Raw genomic sequence first — 6,979 nt, 5'->3', positions numbered from 1 at the left:
GTATTTAGTTTCATTGCTATGATTCCAATCCCTCCATGCATCATCATTCAACAGCACCCGTTTCCAATTCCTCTGTGGTTTTTTTGTTGTTGTTGTTTTGTTTTGTGTGTGTGTGTATGTGTGTGTGTGTGTTCTTTTTCCTTTTCTTTTCTTTTTTGGATGCACACTGAAGCACTTTGGTTCAAACAACCAAAGACTGTACCCAGCATGCCACCCTAACCCTCTGGCTACCAGCACATAGCCTCTCTCCCTCCTTGACTCTAGAGTCCCCAGCCACTCTGTCTTTCCCCACCATCATCTCTCCCTCCATTGCTGCTTCTCTGTTTAGGGTCCCACACTCCACTCTTTTCTACCTTGATGCTCCCAGGGTCCTCCACTCCTGGGCTGCAAGATCAACCACTCCCTTCCTTTTGTTACAAAACATCTACCTTTACATTTGCAACATTCACAGTCAATCCTGATACAATTTTATTCACTATTAAACCACAAGAGTCATCCCCATCTCCTTTCACCAGTCCCTTCTAGACAAGTTGGCAACAAAGGCATGAAGTGGCTGATAAACTATTTCTAATTCTTTGGACCTCTTTTTGTAGGTTTTGAATTGTTTCCAATTATTTAATTGTTCCTGTAGCGCTTTCCTGACTTCTTCCTTATTTTTCTCAAACCCTCTGTAAAGTGTTTGGATACATTTTACTATTATTTTTCTGAATTTCCAAGGCCTGCCCTCCTTCCAGTGTGATGTCTAAACCTATTTCCTGCTTATGTGTCTCAGTCACTTTATCTTGTTTCTGGACATGTGCTGATATGGGCATCCGTTTCTTGGGCATCTTCAGTAGTTAGCTGTGACTTTAATAATTATATGCATGTCTGTTGATATTTTATTATGCTTTATGATTGACTCCAGGTAGATGTGATCAGGAGATGGGCTTCCTTTTTCACTCTTCTTATTACTCAACTCAGAGTAACCGTCAAAGGTGTTGGCTGCCTAACTGGTGTATAGCAGCTGATATTGGTTCTTGCCTGGATGGTGGGATTTTATAGGGTGTGATTGTAGTTTGACAATATGACCACAATTACTGTCTCTTCTTGAGTAATGTAGGGAGGTAAAGAGCCTCATGAAGGTATAAAGGAAACTGAAAAGCAAAACAGCAACAGCAAAAAAGACAGATTGGATACTATAGTCTATAATTGCAGAAAAGAGAGAAGAGAAAAAAAAATTCTGTAGCAAAATATGAGTATGACTTTAATGCCCCTCTCTTGGATTCTTGCCTTCAATTTGCCTGAGAAATTCCAAGATGCCAGTTAAGATGTAACTCAGGATCTAATTTTCAACCTGTTTCCTTTTTAACCTGTCTCTCTCCTGCACCACAGCTCCAGTCCAGGCCTTTTTCCTAGTGATTAACAGATCAGGGCTGGGTGTGACTGTTTTGTGCTGCTGTTTGGTTTTAAGAGGAACCTTTCCCTGTAAATTCTAATAAGATCTGTGCACATGCCTAGTAGAACACTCTGGGGGTAGGGGTATGCTGTCCACTTGCTCAGGAACCTCCCACCCCCAAAATGGGGTATGCAGACAGAAAGAGACCAATGAACAGAGTCACCAGAATGGAGGTGTGCAGACAGAAAAAGACCAATAAACAGAGACAAAAAAAAAAAAAAAAGAGAGAGAGAGAGAGAATGTTCTTACCTTCATTTATGTGGATGGTTCAAGCATCTGCGGTGGCTCTGATCCTTCCCCTGCTCCATCTCGCTCAAGATGGCCACTCCAGGAGCCACTGAGGACAATCGATCAGAAAGTACCAGATTTTTTTGCTTCTGCTACAAATTCCACTGGATGTAAGCCTTCAGACTTTCTAAATATTCCTTTATATGTAGTTCACAGTTCTGGGACCATCCCCTGAACCTGCTTCATCTGGTATTCTGTATTAATGCTGACAGAGGTCCTCACTGCACTTCTCCCCTATCCGCTATCAAGCCCTGCCTCTCTTCCAATCAACTGGGCAGGTAGATGTCTTCCAAATTTCTTAGCATAGATGAGTGAGTGTGTTCATTTCTTCATCAGTTTGTCGAAATCTTTCAATTTGTATTCCATCAATTCTTGGTGCCTTTTTTTTTCACCAATGCCTTTAGTGAAGCTTGGTCTTTCTTCATTGATACCATCAGTTCTTGATTATATGTTACCTCCGGAAATGGTTGATCATTGAGCAGGATTTTTGGTGCTGTGACTCTGTGTATCCCTTCCACACTCTTTCGATGCTTTCTTCATCATTCAGTATTTTTCCCATAGAATTGTTAAGGCTTGCAATATGAGGTTTGAAGTTTTTCTTAATGATTCCTATTTGATAAATGCTAATAATTTTCTTTTCTGACTCCAAGTTTTCACACATTTTATTCTAATAATTTATATTGTTTTCTTGAACTACCCTTTGAATCTTCTGCTCAGTTATTTTACCTCATCATTTCTTCTAGCTGTTTTAACTTCTTTAAGTTCAAGAACAAGTTTCCGAGTCTCATCTAATGTCCATTTTGGTCTTTTATTTCTTTCCTGTCTTTTTAATGACCTTTTCCTTTTTTCATGGATGATGTTCCTAATGTCACCCCACAATTCCTCTGCTCTTAAGATTCCTCCCAAATCAGATATATTCAAGTTTATATTTTATTTCTTGTGGACTTGTTTTAATTTTCTTCAGTTTCATCCTGAACTTGCATAGAAGCAACTGATGGTCTGTTCTACAGTCTGCTCCTGGCCTTGTTCTAGCTGATGATATTGAGCTTTTCTATTGTTTCATTCCATAGATCTGGTTTATTTTCCTGTATGTTCCATCTGGTGAGGTCCACATGCATAGTTGATGTTTATACTGTTGAAAATTTTATTTGTAATGAATATGTCATTGGTCTTGAAAAATTCTATCCATCCATTTTCAGCATCATTTCTATTGCCAAGACTTTATTTTACAACTACTGATCCTTCCTCTTTATTTCCAATCTTTGCATTCCAATCAACACTAATTATAGATGCATCATGATTAGATGTATGATAAACTTCAGACTGAGGAATTTGGGACAATTTTTCAATATCTTCAACATTGTTTCTAGTTGTTGGTGTGTCATATTATCTGATTTTCCTTGTAGGCATTTTTCTATCAGACAAAATTGTACTTCAATATAAATCTTGAATTGCTGTTTTTAATGATGAATGCAACATCATTCCTCTTCAATTTGTCATTCCCAGCATTGTAAGTCATATAACTGCCCAATTCAAAATGGCCAACACCATTTCAGGTCACTAATACCTAGGTTACCAATACTTATGCATTCCAGTTTGTATTTGATGATGTTTAATTTTCCTAAATTCACACTTTAAACATTCCATGTACTAAAATAGATCTTAATGGATGTTAGCAGCCATTTCATTCCATTTTGAATTGTGCACCATCAGAAGATGAAGATCCTCAAAACTTTGCTCTATCATCATCATGAAGGTCACCTCTACTTTGAGAAAGCAGCTCTTTTCCAATAGTATCTTGAGTGCCTTCAAACACGAGTGACTCATCATCTGTCACTATATCAGACAGTGTTCTGCTGATTTTCATAAAGTTTTCAGTGACTTACTTTTCAGAACTGGTATGCTTCTTCTCTTTTATAGTCTATCTTAAGCTGGAAGCTCCACTGAAACCTGTCCACCATAGAAGACCTTACTTGTATGTAAAATATTTCTAGGAACACATGTCCCCACAGAATGACTAAATGGCAGAGGAAATATATAAATACATTTTTAAATCCAGTGGTAATGTTTTGCTGTGAACACAGGAAAGACTTAAACTCTATGTTGATATCTTTCTGAGTCCTTCCCAGTACAGTCTTGGAGGTGTGGAGAAGTCAATGTGTAATGATCTTAAAGAATACTTTTCTTTCTGAGAAACTATACCACATCACAGGATGTTTCTGACTCCACAGGTGGCACAGATCCTCATTGGACTGATAACATTGTATCTGGGCTTGACAACATATCCTTGGTTTTCACGTTTAAATTTCTATAGGCGTTCATGCCTTTTTTCAGCACGCTATGACCTATGGGGACCCTTGTTTGTAAGTATTTGGAACTAGTCCATGTATTCAATTACAGATATTTGCAAATATACTTAATTTTCTCTCTTGAAAGCATTTGTGTCTGTTTGTTTGTTTTCTTGTTCCAAATTTGGGTTCAATGTTTAAACTACATAGCTTTCACATTGAATGGGAGGGAGATGAGAAGCTAAAACTACAGTATGTCAATGTCAGTCTGAGTGTGTTCTTTCTTTGCTCAGTTCTTCACATCAGGAGCACTTTCCATTGTTGCTGGAAAGAAAGTGACCAAGAGTTTGGTAAGTGTCTTTTTGAAGCTCCAACAGATGTACATCTGAAGTACATAAATCCTTGTTGGTTCCCTAAGTCTGGAGCCTAGAAATATTCTGAGGATCACCATGGAAAAGTTTTCTTCATAACATATAATCAAGAAAGATTTACTTAGCTTGATGCTTGGTGATATCCCATGTGCAACATGGCACCAACATGAGACCCTTAAATGATCACAACCCCAGTGATATCATAGGCTTCCTACTTCTTCTTTTGATTTGGGATGGTGCCCTAAATATTGTTCTGTTGATTGCCATTGTGTGAACTTGTGGTTGCCATTTAGTGCTGGTGGTTGTCATTTAGTGTTTGTTTAATGACTGGAAGAGCAGGAGACTGAGGATTGGTTACAATCTTTGTCTCTTATTGTTTTTCAGATTAAAGCAAGTCTAGGAATGAATACAGTCAGTGTCATTGTAGCAGGGATTGGGACAACTATTCTAATTATTGATGAAATTCAATTTATTATATTTATTCCACAAGTACTTTCCTTGATATCTTTTTTCCTTATGGTAAGTATTTCATGTTTCAATGATGTAATTCTATAAAATGCTTTCATATTACGAAAGTTTTCTTTGTGAATTAGTACCTTTAATCTAGTTAGATACCAGTTGTTTAATAAGACAGGACAATTTCTAGAAAAACACATTATGTGGATATTCACATCATCTTGTCAGAGGTGTAAAAAAAAAAGATGTTTTTAAACAACCATTCCTCTCTGGCAAGCTCATATTAGAAATCTGACTAGTGGAACATTTTGCAAGAACTTAGATTTTCAAGAGTCACCTTCTTTTTATCTTAATATTTAGCTGCAGAGAAAATGAAGTATTCAAATCTCAAGGTGATTTATGATTATTAGGTATTCCGACCAATCAACTGCAATAACCTTCAAGTGAACATTCATTTTGTTAAGTATACAGTAAGATCCATATTATGAATGTCCATAGACTTCTAGATAACTCTTACTTGCCTTTTAATAGTATGTAAGTTGAATGGGAGTGAGATGAGAAGCTAAAACTACAGGTATGGTGATGCCAGCTCTGAGTGTGTTATTTCTTTGCTCAGTTCTCCACATCAGGAGCACTTTCCATTGTTTCTGGAAAGAAAGTGACCAAGAGTTTAGTCTATAAAAAGATTGAACCAACTCCTACAGCCACTTGCTGCATGTATAGTTTTTAAATCATTGAAAAGGCTTTGAGCTTCTTCCTCCAGTTTCTGATTAATTCAAGTTTCTGTAAGTTCAAGTTAAAGAATCATTTATAACAAAAGGACTGCCTGTGGTTTGAAACTTGAATATAGGAGACGTGCAAGGAGTTGGTTACAAGTTGTTATGTATCAAAGAGAAACAATTAGTTTCAAAGATCAAAGAGTACTTCTAAGTCAAAAAATCTATTGAGAGCTTCATGGTACTATCTGGATGTTCTTGAACCTATTATTGATGGAATAGAATTCTAATAAGAAATTTGGGGATTGTTAATTATTATATTTGAGATGCAAACCACAAATCAAACCAAACTAATTGTAATCAAGTCAATTCCAATTCATAACAATCATGTAGGATAAAATAAACCTGGCTGAATGATTTCCAAAGCTATGAATCTTTATTAGAGACCTGGTGTAGTGCTGTAAGATAATTACTGGACCACAAGTTTGGTTTGAACTGTAAGGTCAGCAGCTCAAACTCACCAGTCACAACTTGGAAACTCTATACAGGGTTGCTATGAGTCAGAACCAAGTTGGAGGCAATTAACAACAAAAAAATCTTATGGAGGCTGACTGTTACATCTGTCTCCCTTGAAACATTTAAAGATTTCCAACCTGTGACCTTTCAGTTTACAGCCTAGAGTTTAGCCCCTGTATCACCAGGACCTCTTTGAGATAGGAAAAAGCTCATTAATTCATGATAAGGGACTTCTGCTATTATGTGAGTAACTAAGGGCAATTTATATACTGTGCCCAATCCTTCTCCTTTTACCAACTGATTTCCTGTCCTCTAACTTTATGTGACTTTTTTCTTATTTGGTAGGGGACAGCAACTGGATTGTTAATCTTGTCTCTACTGGAAGCCTGCATAGCTTTGTCTCTTTCCATATTTGGGTGCAGAGTGGACTGCTCTGTCAACAAGGTGAGTGTTCTGTGGCCACATGAATTTTTTCTCTCTCTTAGTGTCTATTTCTCCATAAATATGTTTGACAGTTTGTAGATAATTAAGAAGATAAAATGAGGAACATGCTGTTGTATCTATGAATCTTTCTTGTATATGAAATGAGATAGCCTAATGAAAATGGAGGTAAATGGCAGACCACTCCGCAAAAGTCACTGAATAGTTAACTTTGTCTCTGGGTCTCTGGGATTCCTTTTTTCTATTGTACAGCTGAGCAAATAATCCAAGAAGTTGGGTTATATGGAGAAAAATGTGGCATCAGGATTGGAGGAAGACTCATTAACAACCTGAGATATGCAGATAATACAACCTTGCTTGCTGAAAGTGATGAGGACTTAAAACATTTACTGATGAAGATCAAAGAACCCACCCTTCTGTATGGATTACATCTCAATGTAAAGAAAACAAAAATCCTCACCACTGGAC

The sequence above is a fragment of the Chrysochloris asiatica genome, unplaced genomic scaffold (assembly GCF_000296735.1).
Source record: "Chrysochloris asiatica unplaced genomic scaffold, ChrAsi1.0 scaffold00381, whole genome shotgun sequence".
Lineage (NCBI taxonomy): Eukaryota > Metazoa > Chordata > Mammalia > Afrosoricida > Chrysochloridae > Chrysochloris > Chrysochloris asiatica.
Note: the sequence above shows the minus strand (reverse complement) of the source record.